Raw genomic sequence first — 24,893 nt, 5'->3', positions numbered from 1 at the left:
CTATCTACAGGGGGGCTGTGTGTGGAGTTATCTACAGGTGGGCTGTGTGTGGCGCTATCTACAGGGGGCTGTGTGTGGTGCTATCTACGGGGGGCTGTGTGTGGAGCTATGTACAGGGGGGCTGTGTGTGGAGCTATCTACAGGGGGCTGTGTGTGGAGCTATGTACAGGGGGGCTGTGTGTGGAGCTATCTACAAGGGGGCTGTGTGTGGCGCTATCTACAGGAGGGCTGTGTGTGGAGCTATCTACAGGGGGCTTTGTGTGGAGCTATCTACAGGGGGTTGTGTATGGAGCTATCTACAGGGGGGCTGTGTGTGGAGCTATCTACAGGGGGGCTGTGATTGGAGCTATCTACAGGGTGGCTGTGTGTGGAGCTATCTACAGGGGGGCTGTGTGTAGAGCTATCTACTGGGGGCTGTGCGTGGAGCTATACACAGGGGGCTTTGTGTGGAGCTATCTACAGGGGGGCTGTGTGTGGAGCTATCTACAGAGGGGCTGTGTGTGGCGCTATCTACAGGGGGGCTGTGTGTGGAGCTATCTACAGGGGGCTGTGTGTGGAGCTATCTACAGGGGGGCTGTATGTGGAGCTATCTACAGGTGGGCTGTGTGTGGAGTTATCTACAGGTGGGCTGTGTGGCGCTATTAACAGGGGGCTGTGTGTGTGGAGTTATCTACAGGTGGGCTGTGTGTGGCGCTATCTACAGGGGGCTGTGTGTTGCCCTTCTACAGGGGGACTGTGTGTGGAGCTATCTACATTGGGCTGTGTGTGGAGCTATGTACAGGGGGCTGTGTGTGGAGCTATCTACAGGGGGTCTGTGTGTGGCACTATCTACAGGAGGGCTGTGTGTGGAGCTATCTACAGGGGGATGTGTGTGGAGCTATCTACAGTTGGGCTGTGTATGGAGCTATCTACAGGGGGGCTGTGTGTGGAGCTATCTACAGGGGGGTTGTGTTTGAAGCTATCTACATGGGGGCTGTGTGTGGAGCTATCTAAAGGGGGCTGTGTGTGGAGCTATCTACTGGGGGGCTGTGTGTGGAGCTATCTACAGGTGGGTTGTGTGTGGAGCTATCTACAGGGGGTCTGTGTGTGAAGCTATCTACAGGGGGCTGTGTGTGGCACTATCTATAGGTGGGCTGTGGGTGGAGCTATCTACAGGGGGCTGTGTGTGGAGCTATCTACAGGTGGGCTGTGTATGGAGCTATCTACAGGGGGCTGTATGTGGAGCTATCTACAGGAGGGCTGAGTTTGGAGCTATCTACAGGGGGGCTGTGTTTGGAGCTATCTACAGGGGGTCTGTGTGTGGAGCTATCTACAGGCGGCTGTGTGTGGAGCTATCTACAGGCGGCTGTGTGTGGAGCTATCTACAGGCGGCTGTGTGGAGCTATCTACAGGGGGCTGTGTGTGGCGCTATCTACAGGGGGCTGTGTGTGGAGCTATCTACAGTAGGCTGTGTGTGGAGCTATCTACAGGGGGCTGTGTGTGGAGCTATCTACAGTGTGGCTGTGTGTGGAGCTATCTACAGGGTGGCTGTTTGTGGAGCTATCTACAGGGGGCTGTGTGTGGTGCTATCTACAGGGGGGCTGTGTGTGGAGCTTTCTACAGGGGGCTGTGTGTGGAGCTATCTACAGGGGGCTGTGTGTGTAACTATCTACAGGTGGGCTGTGTGTGGCGCTATCTACAGGGGGCTGTGTGTGGCGCTATCTACAGGGGGCTGTGTGTGGCGCTATCTAAAGGGGGCTGTGTGTGGAGCTATGTACAGGGGGGCTGTGTGTGGAGCTATCTACAGGGGGCTGTGTGTGGAGTTATCTACAGGGTGGCTGTTTGTGGAGCTATCTACAGGGGGCTGTGTGTGGTGCTATCTACAGGGGGGCTGTGTGTGGAGCTTTCTACAGGGGGCTGTGTGTGGAGCTATCTACAGGGGGCTGTGTGTGTAACTATCTACAGGTGGGCTGTGTGTGGCGCTATCTACAGGGGGCTGTGTGTGGCGCAATCTACAGGGGGCTGTGTGTGGCGCTATCTAAAGGGGGCTGTGTGTGGAGCTATGTACAGGGGGGTTGTGTGTGGAGCTATCTACAGGGGGCTGTGTGTGGAGCTATGTACAGGGGGCTGTGTGTGGAGCTATCTACAGGGGGCTGTGTGTGGAGCTATGTACAGGGGGGCTGTGTGTGGAGCTGTATACAGGGGGGCTGTGTGTGGCGCTATCTACAGGAGGGCTGTGTGTGGAGTTATCTACAGGAGGCTGTGTGTGGAGCTATCTACAGGGGGCTGTGTATGGAGCTATCTACAGTGTGGAGCTATCCACAGGGGGGCTGTGATTGGAGCTATCTACAGGGTGGCTGTGTGTGGAGCTATCTACAGGGGGGCTGTGTGTAGAGCTATTTACAGGGGGCTGTGTGTGGAGCTATCCACAGGGGGCTTTGTGTGGCCCTTCTACAGGGGGACTGTGTGTGGAGCTATCTACATTGGGCTGTGTTTGGAGCTATCTACAGGGGGGCTGTGTGTGGAGCTATATACAGGGGGGCTGTATGTGGCGCTATCTACAGAAGGGCTGTGTGTGGAACTATCTACAGGGGGATGTGTGTGGAGCTATCTACAGTTGGGCTGTGTATGGAGCTATCTACAGGGGGGCTGTGTGTGGAGCTATCTACAGGGGGCTGTGTGTGGCCCTTCTACAGGGGGACTGTGTGTGGAGCTATCTACATTGGGCTGTTTTTGGAGCTATCTACAGGGGGGCTGTGATTGGAGCTATCTACAGGGGGGCTGTATGTGGCACTATCTACAGAAGGGCTGTGTGTGGAGCTATCTACAGGGGGATGTGTGTGGAGCTATCTACAGTTGGGCTGTGTATGGAGCTATCTACAGGGGGGCTGTGTGTGGAGCTATCTACAGGTGGGCTGTGTGTGGCGCTATCTACAGGGGGCTGTGTGTGGCACTATCTACAGGGGGCTGTGTGTGGAGCTATGTACAGGGGGGCTGTGTGTGGAGCTATCTACAGGGGGCTGTGTGTGGAGCTATGTACAGGGGGGCTGTGTGTGGAGCTATCTACAGGGGGGCTGTGTGTGGAGCTATCTACAGGGGGCTGTGTGTGGAGCTATCTACAGGGGGCTGTGTGTGGAACTATCTACAGGGGGGGCTGTGTGTGGCGCTATCTACATGGGGCTGTGTGTGGCGCTATCTACAGGGGGCTGTGTGTGGAGTTATCTACAGGGGGCTGTGTGTGGCGCTATCTACAGGGGGCTGTGTGTGGAGCTATGTACAGGGGGCTGTGTGTGGAGCTATCTACAGGGGGCTGTGTGTGGAGCTATGTACAGGGGGGCTGTGTGTGGAGCTATCTACAGGGGGGCTGTGTGTGGCGCTATCTACAGGAGGGCTGTGTGTGGAGTTATCTACAGGAAGCTCTGTGTGGAGCTATCTACAGGGGGCTGTGTATGGAGCTATCTACAGTGTGGAGCTATCTACAGGGGGGCTGTGATTGGAGCTATCTACAGGGGGGCTGTGTGTAGAGCTATCTACAGGGGGGCTATGTGTGGAGCTATCTACAGGGGGGCTGTGTGTAGAGCTATCTACAGGGGGGCTATGTGTGGAGCTATCTACAGGGAGCTGTGTGTGGCCCTTCTACGGAGGGACTGTGTGTGGAGCTATCTACATTGGGCTGTGTTTGGAGCTATCTACAGGGGGGCTTTGTGTGGAGCTATCTACAGGGGGGCTGTATGTGGCGCTATCTACAGAAGGGCTGTGTGTGGAGCTATCTACAGGGGGATGTGTGTGGAGCTATCTACAGTTGGGCTGTGTATGGAGCTATCTACAGGGGGGCTATGTGTGGAGCTATCTACAGGGGGGCTGTGATTGGAGCTATCTACAGGGGGGCTGCGTGTGGAGCTATCTACAGGTGGGCTGTGTGTGGCGCTATCTACAGGGGGCTGTGTGTGGCACTATCTACAGGGGGCTTTGTTTGGAGCTATGTACAGTGGGGCTGTGTGTGGAGCTATCTACAGGGGGCTGTGTGTGAAGCTATGTACAGTGGGGCTGTGTGTGGAGCTATCTACAGGGGGCTTTGTGTGGAGTTATCTACAGGTGGGCTGTGTGTGGCGCTATCTACAGGGGGCTGTGTGTGGCGCTATCTACAGGGGGCTGTGTGTGGCGCTATCTACAGGAGGGCTGTGTGTGGAGTTATCTACAGGAGGCTGTGTGTGGAGCTATCTACAGGGGGCTGTGTATGGAGCTATCTACAGTGTGGAGCTATCTACAGGGGGGCTGTGATTGGAGCTATCTACAGGGTGGCTGTGTGTGGAGCTATCTACAGGGGGGCTGTGTGTAGAGCTATCTACAGGGGGCTGTGTGTGGAGCTATCCACAGGGGGCTTTGTGTGGCCCTTCTACAGGGGGACTGTGTGTGGAGCTATCTACATTGGGCTGTGTTTGGAGCTATCTACAGGGGGGCTGTGTGTGGAGCTATCTACAGGGGGGCTGTATGTGGCGCTATCTACAGAAGGGCTGTGTGTGGAGCTATCTACAGGGGGATGTGTGTGGAGCTATCTACAGTTGGGCTGTGTATGGAGCTATCTACAGGGGGGCTATGTGTGGAGCTATCTACAGGGGGCTGTGTGTGGCCCTTCTACAGGGGGACTGTGTGTGGAGCTATCTACATTGGGCTGTGTTTGGAGCTATCTACAGGGGGGCTGTGTGTGGAGCTATCTACAGGGGGGCTGTATGTGGCGCTATCTACAGAAGGGCTGTGTGTGGAGCTATCTACAGGGGGATGTGTGTGGAGCTATCTACAGTTGGGCTGTGTATGGAGCTATCTACAGGGGGGCTGTGTGTGGAGCTATCTACAGGGGGGCTGTGTTTGGAGCTATCTACAGGGGGGCTGTGTGTGGAGCTATCTACAGGTGGGCTGTGTGTGGCGCTATCTACAGGGGGCTGTGTGTGGCACTATCTACAGGGGGCTGTGTGTGGAGCTATGTACAGGGGGGCTGTGTGTGGAGCTATCTACAGGGGGCTGTGTGTGAAGCTATGTACAGGGGGGCTGTGTGTGGAGCTATCTACAGGGGGCTTTGTGTGGAGTTATCTACAGGTGGGCTGTGTGTGGCGCTATCTACAGGGGGCTGTGTGTGGCGCTATCTACAGGGGGCTGTGTGTGGAGCTATGTACAGGGGGCTGTGTGTGGAGCTATCTACAGGGGGCTGTGTGTGGAGCTATGTACAGGGGGGCTGTGTGTGGAGCTATCTACAGGGGGGCTGTGTGTGGCGCTATCTACAGGGGGGATGTGCGTGGAGCTATCTACAGGGGGGCTGTGTTTGGTGCTATCTACAGGGGGGCTGTGATTGGAGCTATCTACAGGGTGGCTGTGTGTGGAGCTATCTACAGGGGGGCTGTGTGTAGAGCTATCTACTGGGGGCTGTGCGTGGAGCTATACACAGGGGGCTTTGTGTGGAGCTATCTACAGGGGGCTGTGTGTGGAGCTATCTACAGAGGGGCTGTGTGTGGCGCTATCTACAGGGGGGCTGTGTGTGGAGCTATCTACAGGGGGCTGTGTGTGGAGCTATCTACAGGGGGGCTGTATGTGGAGCTATCTACAGGTGGGCTGTGTGTGGAGTTATCTACAGGTGGGCTGTGTGGCGCTATTAACAGGGGGCTGTGTGTGTGGAGTTATCTACAGGTGGGCTGTGTGTGGCGCTATCTACAGGGGGCTGTGTGTTGCCCTTCTACAGGGGGACTGTGTGTGGAGCTATCTACATTGGGCTGTGTGTGGAGCTATGTACAGGGGGCTGTGTGTGGAGCTATCTACAGGGGGTCTGTGTGTGGCACTATCTACAGGAGGGCTGTGTGTGGAGCTATCTACAGGGGGATGTGTGTGGAGCTATCTACAGTTGGGCTGTGTATGGAGCTATCTACAGGGGGGCTGTGTGTGGAGCTATCTACAGGGGGGTTGTGTTTGAAGCTATCTACATGGGGGCTGTGTGTGGAGCTATCTAAAGGGGGCTGTGTGTGGAGCTATCTACTGGGGGGCTGTGTGTGGAGCTATCTACAGGTGGGTTGTGTGTGGAGCTATCTACAGGGGGTCTGTGTGTGAAGCTATCTACAGGGGGCTGTGTGTGGCACTATCTATAGGTGGGCTGTGGGTGGAGCTATCTACAGGGGGCTGTGTGTGGAGCTATCTACAGGTGGGCTGTGTATGGAGCTATCTACAGGGGGCTGTATGTGGAGCTATCTACAGGAGGGCTGAGTTTGGAGCTATCTACAGGGGGGCTGTGTTTGGAGCTATCTACAGGGGGTCTGTGTGTGGAGCTATCTACAGGCGGCTGTGTGTGGAGCTATCTACAGGCGGCTGTGTGTGGAGCTATCTACAGGCGGCTGTGTGGAGCTATCTACAGGGGGCTGTGTGTGGCGCTATCTACAGGGGGCTGTGTGTGGAGCTATCTACAGTAGGCTGTGTGTGGAGCTATCTACAGGGGGCTGTGTGTGGAGCTATCTACAGTGTGGCTGTGTGTGGAGCTATCTACAGGGTGGCTGTTTGTGGAGCTATCTACAGGGGGCTGTGTGTGGTGCTATCTACAGGGGGGCTGTGTGTGGAGCTTTCTACAGGGGGCTGTGTGTGGAGCTATCTACAGGGGGCTGTGTGTGTAACTATCTACAGGTGGGCTGTGTGTGGCGCTATCTACAGGGGGCTGTGTGTGGCGCTATCTACAGGGGGCTGTGTGTGGCGCTATCTAAAGGGGGCTGTGTGTGGAGCTATGTACAGGGGGGCTGTGTGTGGAGCTATCTACAGGGGGCTGTGTGTGGAGTTATCTACAGGGTGGCTGTTTGTGGAGCTATCTACAGGGGGCTGTGTGTGGTGCTATCTACAGGGGGGCTGTGTGTGGAGCTTTCTACAGGGGGCTGTGTGTGGAGCTATCTACAGGGGGCTGTGTGTGTAACTATCTACAGGTGGGCTGTGTGTGGCGCTATCTACAGGGGGCTGTGTGTGGCGCTATCTACAGGGGGCTGTGTGTGGCGCTATCTAAAGGGGGCTGTGTGTGGAGCTATGTACAGGGGGGTTGTGTGTGGAGCTATCTACAGGGGGCTGTGTGTGGAGCTATGTACAGGGGGCTGTGTGTGGAGCTATCTACAGGGGGCTGTGTGTGGAGCTATGTACAGGGGGGCTGTGTGTGGAGCTGTATACAGGGGGGCTGTGTGTGGCGCTATCTACAGGAGGGCTGTGTGTGGAGTTATCTACAGGAGGCTGTGTGTGGAGCTATCTACAGGGGGCTGTGTATGGAGCTATCTACAGTGTGGAGCTATCCACAGGGGGGCTGTGATTGGAGCTATCTACAGGGTGGCTGTGTGTGGAGCTATCTACAGGGGGGCTGTGTGTAGAGCTATTTACAGGGGGCTGTGTGTGGAGCTATCCACAGGGGGCTTTGTGTGGCCCTTCTACAGGGGGACTGTGTGTGGAGCTATCTACATTGGGCTGTGTTTGGAGCTATCTACAGGGGGGCTGTGTGTGGAGCTATCTACAGGGGGGCTGTATGTGGCGCTATCTACAGAAGGGCTGTGTGTGGAACTATCTACAGGGGGATGTGTGTGGAGCTATCTACAGTTGGGCTGTGTATGGAGCTATCTACAGGGGGGCTGTGTGTGGAGCTATCTACAGAAGGGCTGTGTGTGGAACTATCTACAGGGGGATGTGTGTGGAGCTATCTACAGTTGGGCTGTGTATGGAGCTATCTACAGGGGGGCTGTGTGTAGAGCTATTTACAGGGGGCTGTGTGTGGAGCTATCCACAGGGGGCTTTGTGTGGCCCTTCTACAGGGGGACTGTGTGTGGAGCTATCTACATTGGGCTGTGTTTGGAGCTATCTACAGGGGGGCTGTGTGTGGAGCTATCTACAGGGGGGCTGTATGTGGCGCTATCTACAGAAGGGCTGTGTGTGGAACTATCTACAGGGGGATGTGTGTGGAGCTATCTACAGTTGGGCTGTGTATGGAGCTATCTACAGGGGGGCTGTGTGTGGAGCTATCTACAGGGGGCTGTGTGTGGCCCTTCTACAGGGGGACTGTGTGTGGAGCTATCTACATTGGGCTGTGTTTGGAGCTATCTACAGGGGGGCTGTGATTGGAGCTATCTACAGGGGGGCTGTATGTGGCACTATCTACAGAAGGGCTGTGTGTGGAGCTATCTACAGGGGGATGTGTGTGGAGCTATCTACAGTTGGGCTGTGTATGGAGCTATCTACAGGGGGGCTGTGTGTGGAGCTATCTACAGGTGGGCTGTGTGTGGCGCTATCTACAGGGGGCTGTGTGTGGCACTATCTACAGGGGGCTGTGTGTGGAGCTATGTACAGGGGGGCTGTGTGTGGAGCTATCTACAGGGGGCTGTGTGTGGAGCTATGTACAGGGGGGCTGTGTGTGGAGCTATCTACAGGGGGGCTGTGTGTGGAGCTATCTACAGGGGGCTGTGTGTGGAGCTATCTACAGGGGGCTGTGTGTGGAACTATCTACAGGGGGGGCTGTGTGTGGCGCTATCTACATGGGGCTGTGTGTGGCGCTATCTACAGGGGGCTGTGTGTGGAGTTATCTACAGGGGGCTGTGTGTGGCGCTATCTACAGGGGGCTGTGTGTGGAGCTATGTACAGGGGGCTGTGTGTGGAGCTATCTACAGGGGGCTGTGTGTGGAGCTATGTACAGGGGGGCTGTGTGTGGAGCTATCTACAGGGGGGCTGTGTGTGGCGCTATCTACAGGAGGGCTGTGTGTGGAGTTATCTACAGGAAGCTCTGTGTGGAGCTATCTACAGGGGGCTGTGTATGGAGCTATCTACAGTGTGGAGCTATCTACAGGGGGGCTGTGATTGGAGCTATCTACAGGGTGGCTGTGTGTGGAGCTATCTACAGGGGGGCTGTGTGTAGAGCTATCTACAGGGGGGCTATGTGTGGAGCTATCTACAGGGAGCTGTGTGTGGCCCTTCTACAGAGGGACTGTGTGTGGAGCTATCTACATTGGGCTGTGTTTGGAGCTATCTACAGGGGGGCTTTGTGTGGAGCTATCTACAGGGGGGCTGTATGTGGCGCTATCTACAGAAGGGCTGTGTGTGGAGCTATCTACAGGGGGATGTGTGTGGAGCTATCTACAGTTGGGCTATGTATGGAGCTATCTACAGGGGGGCTATGTGTGGAGCTATCTACAGGGGGGCTGTGATTGGAGCTATCTACAGGGGGGCTGCGTGTGGAGCTATCTACAGGTGGGCTGTGTGTGGCGCTATCTACAGGGGGCTGTGTGTGGCACTATCTACAGGGGGCTTTGTTTGGAGCTATGTACAGTGGGGCTGTGTGTGGAGCTATCTACAGGGGGCTGTGTGTGAAGCTATGTACAGTGGGGCTGTGTGTGGAGCTATCTACAGGGGGCTTTGTGTGGAGTTATCTACAGGTGGGCTGTGTGTGGCGCTATCTACAGGGGGCTGTGTGTGGCGCTATCTACAGGGGGCTGTGTGTGGCGCTATCTACAGGAGGGCTGTGTGTGGAGTTATCTACAGGAGGCTGTGTGTGGAGCTATCTACAGGGGGCTGTGTATGGAGCTATCTACAGTGTGGAGCTATCTACAGGGGGGCTGTGATTGGAGCTATCTACAGGGTGGCTGTGTGTGGAGCTATCTACAGGGGGGCTGTGTGTAGAGCTATCTACAGGGGGCTGTGTGTGGAGCTATCCACAGGGGGCTTTGTGTGGCCCTTCTACAGGGGGACTGTGTGTGGAGCTATCTACATTGGGCTGTGTTTGGAGCTATCTACAGGGGGGCTGTGTGTGGAGCTATCTACAGGGGGGCTGTATGTGGCGCTATCTACAGAAGGGCTGTGTGTGGAGCTATCTACAGGGGGATGTGTGTGGAGCTATCTACAGTTGGGCTGTGTATGGAGCTATCTACAGGGGGGCTATGTGTGGAGCTATCTACAGGGGGCTGTGTGTGGCCCTTCTACAGGGGGACTGTGTGTGGAGCTATCTACATTGGGCTGTGTTTGGAGCTATCTACAGGGGGGCTGTGTGTGGAGCTATCTACAGGGGGGCTGTATGTGGCGCTATCTACAGAAGGGCTGTGTGTGGAGCTATCTACAGGGGGATGTGTGTGGAGCTATCTACAGTTGGGCTGTGTATGGAGCTATCTACAGGGGGGCTGTGTGTGGAGCTATCTACAGGGGTGCTGTGTTTGGAGCTATCTACAGGGGGTCTGTGTGTGGAGCTATCTACAGGTGGGCTGTGTGTGGCGCTATCTACAGGGGGCTGTGTGTGGCACTATCTACAGGGGGCTGTGTGTGGAGCTATGTACAGGGGGGCTGTGTGTGGAGCTATCTACAGGGGGCTGTGTGTGAAGCTATGTACAGGGGGGCTGTGTGTGGAGCTATCTACAGGGGGCTTTGTGTGGAGTTATCTACAGGTGGGCTGTGTGTGGCGCTATCTACAGGGGGCTGTGTGTGGCGCTATCTACAGGGGGCTGTGTGTGGAGCTATGTACAGGGGGCTGTGTGTGGAGCTATCTACAGGGGGCTGTGTGTGGAGCTATGTACAGGGGGGCTGTGTGTGGAGCTATCTACAGGGGGGCTGTGTGTGGCGCTATCTACAGGGGGGATGTGCGTGGAGCTATCTACAGGGGGGCTGTGTTTGGTGCTATCTACAGGGGGGCTGTGTGTGGAGCTATCTACAGGTGGGCTGTGTGTGGCGCTATCTACAGGGGGCTGTGTGTGGCACTATCTACAGGGGGCTGTGTGTGGAGCTATGTACAGGGGGGCTGTGTGTGGAGCTATCTACAAGGGGCTGTGTGTGGAGCTATGTACAGGGGGGCTGTGTGTGGAGCTATCTACAGGGGCTTTGTGTGGAGTTATCTACAGGTGGGCTGTGTGTGGCGCTATCTACAGGGGGCTGTGTGTGGCGCTATCTACAGGGGGCTGTGTGTGGAGCTATGTACAGGGGGCTGTGTGTGGAGCTATGTACAGTGGGGCTGTGTGTGGAGCTATCTACAGGGGGCTTTGTGTGGAGTTATCTACAGGTGGGCTGTGTGTGGCGCTATCTACAGGGGACTGTGTGTGGCGCTATCTACAGGGGGCTGTGTGTGGAGCTATGTACAGGGGGCTGTGTGTGGAGCTATGTACAGTGGGGCTGTGTGTGGAGCTATCTACAGGGGGCTTTGTGTGGAGTTATCTACAGGTGGGCTGTGTGTGGCGCTATCTACAGGGGGCTGTGTGTGGCGCTATCAACAGGGGGCTGTGTGTGGCGCTATCTACAGGAGGGCTGTGTGTGGAGTTATCTACAGGAGGCTGTGTGTGGAGCTATCTACAGGGGGCTGTGTATGGAGCTATCTACAGTGTGGAGCTATCTACAGGGGGGCTGTGATTGGAGCTATCTACAGGGTGGCTGTGTGTGGAGCTATCTACAGGGGGGCTGTGTGTAGAGCTATCTACAGGGGGCTGTGTGTGGAGCTATCAACAGGGGGCTTTGTGTGGCCCTTCTACAGGGGGACTGTGTGTGGAGCTATCTACATTGGGCTGTGTTTGGAGCTATCTACAGGGGGGCTGTGTGTGGAGCTATCTACAGGGGGGCTGTATGTGGCGCTATCTACAGAAGGGCTGTGTGTGGAGCTATCTACAGGGGGATGTGTGTGGAGCTATCTACAGTTGGGCTGTGTATGGAGCTATCTACAGGGGGGCTATGTGTGGAGCTATCTACAGGGGGCAGTGTGTGGCCCTTCTACAGGGGGACTGTGTGTGGAGCTATCTACATTGGGCTGTGTTTGGAGCTATCTACAGGGGGGCTGTGTGTGGAGCTATCTACAGGGGGGCTGTATGTGGCACTATCTACAGAATGGCTGTGTGTGGAGCTATCTACAGGGGGATGTGTGTGGAGCTATCTACAGTTGGGCTGTGTATGGAGCTATCTACAGTGGGGCTGTGTGTGGAGCTATCTACAGGGGGGCTGTGTTTGGAGCTATCTACAGGGGGGCTGTGTGTGGAGCTATCTACAGGTGGGCTGTGTGTGGCGCTATCTACAGGGGGCTGTGTGTGGCACTATCTACAGGGGGCTGTGTGTGGAGCTATGTACAGGGGGGCTGTGTGTGGAGCTATCTACAGGGGGCTGTGTGTGAAGCTATGTACAGGGGGGCTGTGTGTGGAGCTATCTACAGGGGGCTTTGTGTGGAGTTATCTACAGGTGGGCTGTGTGTGGCGCTATCTACAGGGGGCTGTGTGTGGCGCTATCTACAGGGGGCTGTGTGTGGAGCTATGTACAGGGGGCTGTGTGTGGAGCTCTCTACAGGGGGCTGTGTGTGGAGCTATGTACAGGGGGGCTGTGTGTGGAGCTATCTACAGGGGGGCTGTGTGTGGCGCTATCTACAGGGGGGGATGTGTGTGGAGCTATCTACAGGGGAGCTGTGTTTGGTGCTATCTACAGGGGGGCTGTGTGTGGAGCTATCTACAGGTGGGCTGTGTGTGGCGCTATCTACAGGGGGCTGTGTGTGGCACTATCTACAGGGGGCTGTGTGTGGAGCTATGTACAGGGGGGCTGTGTGTGGAGCTATCTACAGGGGGTTGTGTGTGGAGCTATGTACAGGGGGGCTGTGTGTGGAGCTATCTACAGGGGCTTTGTGTGGAGTTATCTACAGGTGGGCTGTGTGTGGCGCTATCTACAGGGGGCTGTGTGTGGAGCTATGTACAGGGGGCTGTGTGTGGAGCTATCTACAGGGGGCTGTGTGTGGACCTATGTACAGGGGGCCTGTGTGTGGAGCTATGTACAGGGGGCTGTGTGTGGAGCTACCTACAGGGGGGCTGTGTGTGGCGCTATCTACAGGAGGGCTGTGTGTGGAGCTATCTACAGGAGGCTGTGTGTGGAGCTATCTACAGGGGGCTGTGTATGGAGTTATCTACAGTGTGGAGCTATCCACAGGGGGGCTGTGATTGGAGCTATCTACAGGGTGGCTGTGTGTGGAGCTATCTACAGGGGGGCTGTGTGTAGAGCTATCTACAGGGGGGCTGTGTGTAGAGCTATCTACAGGGGGCTGTGTGTGGAGCTATCCACAGGGGGCTTTGTGTGGCCCTTCTACAGGGGGACTGTGTGTGGAGCTATCTACATTGGGCTGTGTTTGGAGCTATCTACAGGGGGGCTGTGTGTGGAGCTATCTACAGGGGGGCTGTATGTGGCGCTATCTACAGAAGGGCTGTGTGTGGAGCTATCTACAGGGGGATGTGTGTGGAGCTATCTACAGTTGGGCTGTGTATGGAGCTATCTACAGGGGGGCTATGTGTGGAGCTATCTACAGGGGGCAGCGTGTGGCCCTTCTACAGGGGGACTGTGTGTGGAGCTATCTACATTGGGCTGTGTTTGGAGCTATCTACAGGGGGGCTGTGTGTGGAGCTATCTACAGGGGGGCTGTATGTGGCACTATCTACAGAATGGCTGTGTGTGGAGCTATCTACAGGGGGATGTGTGTGGAGCTATCTACAGTTGGGCTGTGTATGGAGCTATCTACAGTGGGGCTGTGTGTGGAGCTATCTACAGGGGGGCTGTGTTTGGAGCTATCTACAGGGGGGCTGTGTGTGGAGCTATCTACAGGTGGGCTGTGTTCGGCGCTATCTACAGGGGGCTGTGTGTGGCACTATCTACAGGGGGCTGTGTGTGGAGCTATGTACAGGGGGGCTGTGTGTGGAGCTATCTACAGGGGGCTGTGTGTGAAGCTATGTACAGGGGGGCTGTGTGTGGAGCTATCTACAGGGGGCTTTGTGTGGAGTTATCTACAGGTGGGCTGTGTGTGGCGCTATCTACAGGGGGCTGTGTGTGGCGCTATCTACAGGGGGCTGTGTGTGGAGCTATGTACAGGGGGCTGTGTGTAGAGCTCTCTACAGGGGGCTGTGTGTGGAGCTATGTACAGGGGGGCTGTGTGTGGAGCTATCTACAGGGGGGCTGTGTATGGTGCTATCTACAGGGGGGATGTGTGTGGAGCTATCTACAGGGGGGCTGTGTTTGGTGCTATCTACAGGGGGGCTGTGTGTGGAGCTATCTACAGGTGGGCTGTGTGTGGCGCTATCTACAGGGGGCTGTGTGTGGCACTATCTACAGGGGGCTGTGTGTGGAGCTATGTACAGGGGGGCTGTGTGTGGAGCTATCTACAGGGGCTTTGTGTGGAGTTATCTACAGGTGGGCTGTGTGTGGCGCTATCTACAGGGGGCTGTGTGTGGCGCTATCTACAGGGGGCTGTGTGTGGAGCTATGTACAGGGGGCTGTGTGTGGAGCTATCTACAGGGGGCTGTGTGTGGACCTATGTACAGGGGGGCTGTGTGTGGAGCTATGTACAGGGGGGCTGTGTATGGTGCTATCTACAGGGGGTTGTGTGTGGAGCTATGTACAGGGGGGCTGTGTGTGGAGCTATCTACAGGGGCTTTGTGTGGAGTTATCTACAGGTGGGCTGTGTGTGGCGCTATCTACAGGGGGCTGTGTGTGGCGCTATCTACAGGGGGCTGTGTGTGGAGCTATGTACAGGGGGCTGTGTGTGGAGCTATCTACAGGGGGCTGTGTGTGGACCTATGTACAGGGGGGCTGTGTGTGGAGCTATGTACAGGGGGGCTGTGTGTGGAGCTACCTACAGGGGGGCTGTGTGTGGCGCTATCTACAGGAGGGCTGTGTGTGGAGCTATCTACAGGAGGCTGTGTGTGGAGCTATCTACAGGGGGCTGTGTATGGAGTTATCTACAGTGTGGAGCTATCCACAGGGGGGCTGTGATTGGAGCTATCTACAGGGTGGCTGTGTGTGGAGCTATCTACAGGGGGGCTGTGTGTAGAGCTATCTACAGGGGGCTGTGTGTGGAGCTATCCACAGGGGGCTTTGTGTGGAGCTATCTACAGGAGGTCTGTATGTGGAGCTATCTTCAGGTGGGCTGTGTGTGGAGCTATCTACAGTTGGGCCGTGTATGGAGCTATCTACAGGGGGGCTGTGTGTGGAGCTATCTACAGGGGGCTGTGTTTGGAGCTATCTACATGGGGCTGTGTGTGGAGCTATGTACAGGGGGCTGTGTGTGGCCATTCTACAGGGGGACTGTGTGTGGAGCTATCTACATTGGGCTGTGTTTGGAGCTATGTACAGGGGGGCTGTATGTGGCGCTATCTACAGAAGGTCTGTGTGTGGAGCTATCTACAGGGGGATGTGTGTGGAGCTATCTACAGTTGGGCTGTGTATGGAGCTATCTACAGGGGGCTGTGTGTGGAGCTATCTACAGGGGGTCTGTGTGTGGAGCTATGTACAGGGGGGCTGTGTGTGGAGCTACCTACAGGGGGGCTGTGTGTGGCGCTATCTACAGGAGGGCTGTGTGTGGAGCTATCTACAGGAGGCTGTGTGTGGAGCTATCTACAGGGGGCTGTGTATGGAGTTATCTACAGTGTGGAGCTATCCACAGGGGGGCTGTGATTGGAGCTATCTACAGGGTGGCTGTGTGTGGAGCTATCTACAGGGGGGCTGTGTGTAGAGCTATCTACAGGGGGCTGTGTGTGGAGCTATCCACAGGGGGCTTTGTGTGGAGCTATCTACAGGAGGTCTGTATGTGGAGCTATCTTCAGGTGGGCTGTGTGTGGAGCTATCTACAGTTGGGCCGTGTATGGAGCTATCTACAGGGGGGCTGTGTGTGGAGCTATCTACAGGGGGCTGTGTTTGGAGCTATCTACATGGGGCTGTGTGTGGAGCTATGTACAGGGGGCTGTGTGTGGCCATTCTACAGGGGGACTGTGTGTGGAGCTATCTACATTGGGCTGTGTTTGGAGCTATGTACAGGGGGGCTGTGTGTGGAGCTATCTACAGGGGGGCTGTATGTGGCGCTATCTACAGAAGGTCTGTGTGTGGAGCTATCTACAGTTGGGCTGTGTATGGAGCTATCTACAGGGGGACTGTGTGTGGAGCTATCTACATTGGGCTGTGTTTGGAGCTATCTACAGGGGGATGTGTGTGGAGCTATCTACAGTTGGGCTGTGTATGGAACTATCTACAGGGGGGCTATGTGTGGAGCTATCTACAGGGGGCAGTGTGTGGCCCTTCTACAGGGGGACTGTGTGTGGAGCTATCTACATTGGGCTGTGTTTGGAGCTATCTACAGGGGGGCTGTGTGTGGAGCTATCTACAGGGGGGCTGTATGTGGCACTATCTACAGAATGGCTGTGTGTGGAGCTATCTACAGGGGGATGTGTGTGGAGCTATCTACAGTTGGGCTGTGTATGGAGCTATCTACAGTGGGGCTGTGTGTGGAGCTATCTACAGGGGGGCTGTGTTTGGAGCTATCTACAGGGGGGCTGTGTGTGGAGCTATCTACAGGTGGGCTGTGTGTGGCGCTATCTACAGGGGGCTGTGTGTGGCACTATCTACAGGGGGCTGTGTGTGGAGCTATGTACAGGGGGGCTGTGTGTGGAGCTATCTACAGGGGGCTGTGTGTGAAGCTATGTACAGGGGGGCTGTGTGTGGAGCTATCTACAGGGGGCTTTGTGTGGAGTTATCTACAGGTGGGCTGTGTGTGGCGCTATCTACAGGGGGCTGTGTGTGGCGCTATCTACAGGGGGCTGTGTGTGGAGCTATATACAGGGGGCTGTGTGTGGAGCTCTCTACAGGGGGCTGTGTGTGGAGCTATGTACAGGGGGGCTGTGTGTGGAGCTATCTACAGGGGGGCTGTGTGTGGCGCTATCTACAGGGGGGGATGTGTGTGGAGCTATCTACAGGGGAGCTGTGTTTGGTGCTATCTACAGGGGGGCTGTGTGTGGAGCTATCTACAGGTGGGCTGTGTGTGGCGCTATCTACAGGGGGCTGTGTGTGGCACTATCTACAGGGGGCTGTGTGTGGAGCTATGTACAGGGGGGCTGTGTGTGGAGCTATCTACAGGGGGTTGTGTGTGGAGCTATGTACAGGGGGGCTGTGTGTGGAGCTATCTACAGGGGCTTTGTGTGGAGTTATCTACAGGTGGGCTGTGTGTGGCGCTATCTACAGGGGGCTGTGTGTGGCGCTATCTACAGGGGGCTGTGTGTGGAGCTATGTACAGGGGGCTGTGTGTGGAGCTATCTACAGGGGGCTGTGTGTGGACCTATGTACAGGGGGGCTGTGTGTGGAGCTATGTACAGGGGGCTGTGTGTGGAGCTACCTACAGGGGGGCTGTGTGTGGCGCTATCTACAGGAGGGCTGTGTGTGGAGCTATCTACAGGAGGCTGTGTGTGGAGCTATCTACAGGGGGCTGTGTATGGAGTTATCTACAGTGTGGAGCTATCCACAGGGGGGCTGTGATTGGAGCTATCTACAGGGTGGCTGTGTGTGGAGCTATCTACAGGGGGGCTGTGTGTAGAGCTATCTACAGGGGGGCTGTGTGTAGAGCTATCTACAGGGGGCTGTGTGTGGAGCTATCCACAGGGGGCTTTGTGTGGCCCTTCTACAGGGGGACTGTGTGTGGAGCTATCTACATTGGGCTGTGTTTGGAGCTATCTACAGGGGGGCTGTGTGTGGAGCTATCTACAGGGGGGCTGTATGTGGCGCTATCTACAGAAGGGCTGTGTGTGGAGCTATCTACAGGGGGATGTGTGTGGAGCTATCTACAGTTGGGCTGTGTATGGAGCTATCTACAGGGGGGCTATGTGTGGAGCTATCTACAGGGGGCAGTGTGTGGCCCTTCTACAGGGGGACTGTGTGTGGAGCTATCTACATTGGGCTGTGTTTGGAGCTATCTACAGGGGGGCTGTGTGTGGAGCTATCTACAGGGGGGCTGTATGTGGCACTATCTACAGAATGGCTGTGTGTGGAGCTATCTACAGGGGGATGTGTGTGGAGCTATCTACAGTTGGGCTGTGTATGGAGCTATCTACAGTGGGGCTGTGTGTGGAGCTATCTACAGGGGGGCTGTGTTTGGAGCTATCTACAGGGGGGCTGTGTGTGGAGCTATCTACAGGTGGGCTGTGTTCGGCGCTATCTACAGGGGGCTGTGTGTGGCACTATCTACAGGGGGCTGTGTGTGGAGCTATGTACAGGGGGGCTGTGTGTGGAGCTATCTACAGGGGGCTGTGTGTGAAGCTATGTACAGGGGGGCTGTGTGTGGAGCTATCTACAGGGGGCTTTGTGTGGAGTTATCTACAGGTGGGCTGTGTGTGGCGCTATCTACAGGGGGCTGTGTGTGGCGCTATCTACAGGGGGCTGTGTGTGGAGCTATGTACAGGGGGCTGTGTGTAGAGCTCTCTACAGGGGGCTGTGTGTGGAGCTATGTACAGGGGGGCTGTGTGTGGAGCTATCTACAGGGGGGCTGTGTATGGTGCTATCTACAGGGGGGATGTGTGTGGAGCTATCTACAGGGGGGCTGTGTTTGGTGCTATCTACAGGGGGGCTGTGTGTGGAGCTATCTACAGGTGGGCTGTGTGTGGCGCTATCTACAGGGGGCTGTGTGTGGCACTATCTACAGGGGGCTGTGTGTGGAGCTATGTACAGGGGGGCTGTGTGTGGAGCTATCTACAGGGGGTTGTGTGTGGAGCTATGTACAGGGGGCTGTGTGTGGAGCTCTCTACAGGGGGCTGTGTGTGGAGCTATGTACAGGGGGGCTGTGTGTGGAGCTATCTACAGGGGGGCTGTGTGTGGCGCTATCTACAGGGGGGGATGTGTGTGGAGCTATCTACAGGGGAGCTGTGTTTGGTGCTATCTACAGGGGGGCTGTGTGTGGAGCTATCTACAGGTGGGCTGTGTGTGGCGCTATCTACAGGGGGCTGTGTGTGGCACTATCTACAGGGGGCTGTGTGTGGAGCTATGTACAGGGGGGCTGTGTGTGGAGCTATCTACAGGGGGTTGTGTGTGGAGCTATGTACAGGGGGGCTGTGTGTGGAGCTATCTACAGGGGCTTTGTGTGGAGTTATCTACAGGTGGGCTGTGTGTGGCGCTATCTACAGGGGGCTGTGTGTGGCGCTATCTACAGGGGGCTGTGTGTGGAGCTATGTACAGGGGGCTGTGTGTGGAGCTATCTACAGGGGGCTGTGTGTGGACCTATGTACAGGGGGGCTGTGTGTGGAGCTATGTACAGGGGGCTGTGTGTGGAGCTACCTACAGGGGGGCTGTGTGTGGCGCTATCTACAGGAGGGCTGTGTGTGGAGCTATCTACAGGAGGCTGTGTGTGGAGCTATCTACAGGGGGCTGTGTATGGAGTTATCTACAGTGTGGAGCTATCCACAGGGGGGCTGTGATTGGAGCTATCTACAGGGTGGCTGTGTGTGGAGCTATCTACAGGGGGGCTGTGTGTAGAGCTATCTACAGGGGGGCTGTGTGTAGAGCTATCTACAGGGGGCTGTGTGTGGAGCTATCCACAGGGGGCTTTGCGTGGCCCTTCTACAGGGGGACTGTGTGTGGAGCTATCTACATTGGGCTGTGTTTGGAGCTATCTACAGGGGGGCTGTGTGTGGAGCTATCTACAGGGGGGCTGTATGTGGCGCTATCTACAGAAGGGCTGTGTGTGGAGCTATCTACAGGGGGATGTGTGTGGAGCTATCTACAGTTGGGCTGTGTATGGAGCTATCTACAGGGGGGCTATGTGTGGAGCTATCTACAGGGGGCAGTGTGTGGCCCTTCTACAGGGGGACTGTGTGTGGAGCTATCTACATTGGGCTGTGTTTGGAGCTATCTACAGGGGGGCTGTGTGTGGAGCTATCTACAGGGGGGCTGTATGTGGCACTATCTACAGAATGGCTGTGTGTGGAGCTATCTACAGGGGGATGTGTGTGGAGCTATCTACAGTTGGGCTGTGTATGGAGCTATCTACAGTGGGGCTGTGTGTGGAGCTATCTACAGGGGGGCTGTGTTTGGAGCTATCTACAGGGGGGCTGTGTGTGGAGCTATCTACAGGTGGGCTGTGTTCGGCGCTATCTACAGGGGGCTGTGTGTGGCACTATCTACAGGGGGCTGTGTGTGGAGCTATGTACAGGGGGGCTGTGTGTGGAGCTATCTACAGGGGGCTGTGTGTGAAGCTATGTACAGGGGGGCTGTGTGTGGAGCTATCTACAGGGGGCTTTGTGTGGAGTTATCTACAGGTGGGCTGTGTGTGGCGCTATCTACAGGGGGCTGTGTGTGGCGCTATCTACAGGGGGCTGTGTGTGGAGCTATGTACAGGGGGCTGTGTGTAGAGCTCTCTACAGGGGGCTGTGTGTGGAGCTATGTACAGGGGGGCTGTGTGTGGAGCTATCTACAGGGGGGCTGTGTATGGTGCTATCTACAGGGGGGATGTGTGTGGAGCTATCTACAGGGGGGCTGTGTTTGGTGCTATCTACAGGGGGGCTGTGTGTGGAGCTATCTACAGGTGGGCTGTGTGTGGCGCTATCTACAGGGGGCTGTGTGTGGCACTATCTACAGGGGGCTGTGTGTGGAGCTATGTACAGGGGGGCTGTGTGTGGAGCTATCTACAGGGGGTTGTGTGTGGAGCTATGTACAGGGGGGCTGTGTGTGGAGCTATCTACAGGGGCTTTGTGTGGAGTTATCTACAGGTGGGCTGTGTGTGGCGCTATCTACAGGGGGCTGTGTGTGGAGCTATGTACAGGGGGCTGTGTGTGGAGCTATCTACAGGGGGCTGTGTGTGGACCTATGTACAGGGGGGCTGTGTGTGGAGCTATGTACAGGGGGGCTGTGTGTGGAGCTACCTACAGGGGGGCTGTGTGTGGCGCTATCTACAGGAGGGCTGTGTGTGGAGCTATCTACAGGAGGCTGTGTGTGGAGCTATCTACAGGGGGCTGTGTATGGAGTTATCTACAGTGTGGAGCTATCCACAGGGGGGCTGTGATTGGAGCTATCTACAGGGTGGCTGTGTGTGGAGCTATCTACAGGGGGGCTGTGTGTAGAGCTATCTACAGGGGGCTGTGTGTGGAGCTATCCACAGGGGGCTTTGTCTGGAGCTATCTACAGGAGGTCTGTATGTGGAGCTATCTTCAGGTGGGCTGTGTGTGGAGCTATCTACAGTTGGGCCGTGTATGGAGCTATCTACAGGGGGGCTGTGTGTGGAGCTATCTACAGGGGGCTGTGTTTGGAGCTATCTACATGGGGCTGTGTGTGGAGCTATGTACAGGGGGCTGTGTGTGGCCATTCTACAGGGGGACTGTGTGTGGAGCTATCTACATTGGGCTGTGTTTGGAGCTATCTACAGGGGGGCTGTGTGTGGAGCTATCTACAGGGGGGCTGTATGTGGCGCTATCTACAGAAGGGCTGTGTGTGGAGCTATCTACAGGGGGATGTGTGTGGAGCTATCTACAGTTGGGCTGTGTATGGAGCTATCTACAGGGGGGCTATGTGTGGAGCTATCTACAGGGGGCAGTGTGTGGCCCTTCTACAGGGGGACTGTGTGTGGAGCTATCTACATTGGGCTGTGTTTGGAGCTATCTACAGGGGGGCTGTGTGTGGAGCTATCTACAGGGGGGCTGTATGTGGCACTATCTACAGAATGGCTGTGTGTGGAGCTATCTACAGGGGGATGTGTGTGGAGCTATCTACAGTTGGGCTGTGTATGGAGCTATCTACAGTGGGGCTGTGTGTGGAGCTATCTACAGGGGGGCTGTGTTTGGAGCTATCTACAGGGGGGCTGTGTGTGGAGCTATCTACAGGTGGGCTGTGTTCGGCGCTATCTACAGGGGGCTGTGTGTGGCACTATCTACAGGGGGCTGTGTGTGGAGCTATGTACAGGGGGGCTGTGTGTGGAGCTATCTACAGGGGGCTGTGTGTGAAGCTATGTACAGGGGGGCTGTGTGTGGAGCTATCTACAGGGGGCTTTGTGTGGAGTTATCTACAGGTGGGCTGTGTGTGGCGCTATCTACAGGGGGCTCTGTGTGGCGCTATCTACAGGGGGCTGTGTGTGGAGCTATGTACAGGGGGCTGTGTGTAGAGCTCTCTACAGGGGGCTGTGTGTGGAGCTATGTACAGGGGGGCTGTGTGTGGAGCTATCTACAGGGGGGCTGTGTATGGTGCTATCTACAGGGGGGATGTGTGTGGAGCTATCTACAGGGGGGCTGTGTTTGGTGCTATCTACAGGGGGGCTGTGTGTGGAGCTATCTACAGGTGGGCTGTGTGTGGCGCTATCTACAGGGGGCTGTGTGTGGCACTATCTACAGGGGGCTGTGTGTGGAGCTATGTACAGGGGGGCTGTGTGTGGAGCTATCTACAGGGGGTTGTGTGTGGAGCTATGTACAGGGGGGCTGTGTGTGGAGCTATCTACAGGGGCTTTGTGTGGAGTTATCTACAGGTGGGCTGTGTGTGGCGCTATCTACAGGGGGCTGTGTGTGGCGCTATCTACAGGGGGCTGTGTGTGGAGCTATCTACAGGGGGGCTGTGTGTGGAGCTATCTACAGGGGGTCTGTGTGTGGAGCTATCTACAGGGGGGCTGTGTGTGGAGCTATCTACAGGGGGCTGTGTTTGGAGCTATCTACATGGGGCTGTGTGTGGAGCTATGTACAGGGGGCTGTGTGTGGCCATTCTACAGGGGGACTGTGTGTGGAGCTATCTACATTGGGCTGTGTTTGGAGCTATGTACAGGGGGGCTGTATGTGGCGCTATCTACAGAAGGTCTGTGTGTGGAGCTATCTACAGGGGGATGTGTGTGGAGCTATCTACAGTTGGGCTGTGTATGGAGCTATCTACAGGGGGGCTGTGTGTGGAGCTATCTACAGGGGGTCTGTGTGTGGAGCTATCTACAGGGGGACTGTGTGTGGAGCTATCAACAGGGGGTCTTTGTGTGGAGCTATCTACAGGGGGGCTGTGTGTGGAGCTATCCACAGGGGGCTGTGTGTGGAGCAAAAATCTACAGGGGGCTGTGTGTTGCGCTATGCACAGGGGGGCTGTGTGTGACGCTATCTACAGGGGGCTGTATGTGGAGCTATCTACAAGGGGCTGTTTGTGGAGTTATCTACAGGGGGCTGTGTGTGGAGCGATCTACAAGTGGGCTCTGGTGGAGAATTTTTCCATTGACCGGTAGCAGAGTTATACAACTGGGATAAAAAATCTCTGCTACCTGTCAATTGAAAAGTCATCAACCACAGGGTCTCCCTCTTGACTTTCATTGTTCTTAGCCGTGTGTTTTGTCCTGTAGCTGCTGCCGTGATGAGAAAATGTTAGACCCACGTTAGAAAAAGTAACATACACCGCGTTCCAAATTATTATGCAAATGTTATTTTTCGCTGATTTTCCTAAATAGTGGATGCAAATGACAGTCAGTATAATCTTCAAGCCATCAACCGTTGGAGTATAATGCAAATTTTATTGAACAAATCTCCTAATGATAACAGATTTTTTTTTAGAAGTAAAAAACTCAAAATGCACTGTTTCAAATTATTATGCACAACAGAGATCAAAACATTTTAAAGGTTGTAAAGAGAACTAAAATGGTAATTTGTTGAATTTGCAGCATCAGGAGTTCATATTTACAGAAATCAAAAGCTCTTTCAATCAAAAAAAAACTTAACAGGCCAAGTTACATGTTAACATAGGACCCCTTCTTTGATATCACCTTCACAATTCTTGCATCCATTGAATTTGGGAGTATTTGGACAGTTTCTGCTTGAATATCTTTGCAGGATGTCAGAATAGCCTCCCAGAGCTTCTGTTTTGATGTGAACTGCCTCCCACCCTCATAGATATTTTGCTTGAGGATGCTCCAAATGTTCTCAATAGGGTTGAGGTCAGGGGAACATGGGTGCCACACCATGAGTTTCTCTCCTTTTATGCCCATAGCAGCCAATGACACAGAGGTATTCTTTGCAGCATGAGATGGTACATTGTCATGCATGAAGATAATTTTGCTACAGAAGGCACGGTTCTTCTTTTTGTACCACGGAAGAAAGTGGTCAGTCATAAACTCTACGTACTTTGCAGAGGTCATTTTCACACCGTCAGGGACCCTAAAGGGTCCTACCAGATCTCTTTCCATGATTCCAGCCCAAAACATGACTCCGCCTCCTCCTTGCTGATGTCACAGCCTTTTTGGGACATGGTGGCCATTCAGCAACCATCCCTACTCCATCCATCTGGACCATCCAGGGTTGCACGGCACTCATCAGTAAACAACACGGTTTGAAAATTAGTCTTCATGTATTTCTGAGCCCACTGCAACCATTTCTGCTTGTGAGCATTGTTTAGGGGTGGCCGAATAATAGCTTTATGCACACTAGTAAACCTCTGGAGGATCCTACACCTTGAGGTTCACGGGACTCCAGAGGCACCAGCGGCTTCAAATACCTGTTTGCTGCTTTGCAATGGCATTTTAGCAGCTGCTCTCCTAATCCTATTAATTTGTCTGGCAGAAGCCTTCCTCATTATGCCTTTATCTGAACGAACCCATCTGTGCTCTGAATCAGCCACAAATCTTTACACAGTACGATGATCACGCCTAAGTTTTCTTGAAATATCCAATGTTTTCATACCTTGACCAAGGTATTGGACTATTTCACGCTTTTCGGCAGCAGAGAGATCCTTTTTCTTTCCCATATTGCTTGAAACCTGTGGCCTGCTTAATAATGTGGAGCATCCTTCTTAAGTCGTTTTCCTTCGATTGGGCACACCTGGCAAACTAATTATCACAGGTGTCTGTGATTGATTACAATGATCCAAAGAGCCCTAAGACACAATACCATCCATGAGTTTAATTGAAAAACTAATAATTAAATGTTTATGACACTTAAATCCAATGTGCATAATAATTTGGAACACGGTGTAAAGACGATATAACCTGAAATATAATATTTGTGATATCCATAGGTTGTTTTTTGTAAGTCTAGAGATCCACAGTGACAATATAATCCTGTTATTTAAAGAAGGATCTGGCCGTGATTTGATGTGTTTATGCGGGATATAGGTAATGGTTAGGGGCGTGGCTTTAAAATGTCGCTCTTTTCCGAAATCAAAAGTTGGAAGCTATGGATAAAATC

The sequence above is a fragment of the Rhinoderma darwinii genome, chromosome 4, assembly GCF_050947455.1.
Source record: "Rhinoderma darwinii isolate aRhiDar2 chromosome 4, aRhiDar2.hap1, whole genome shotgun sequence".
Lineage (NCBI taxonomy): Eukaryota > Metazoa > Chordata > Amphibia > Anura > Rhinodermatidae > Rhinoderma > Rhinoderma darwinii.
This window is presented reverse-complemented; position numbering follows the sequence as displayed.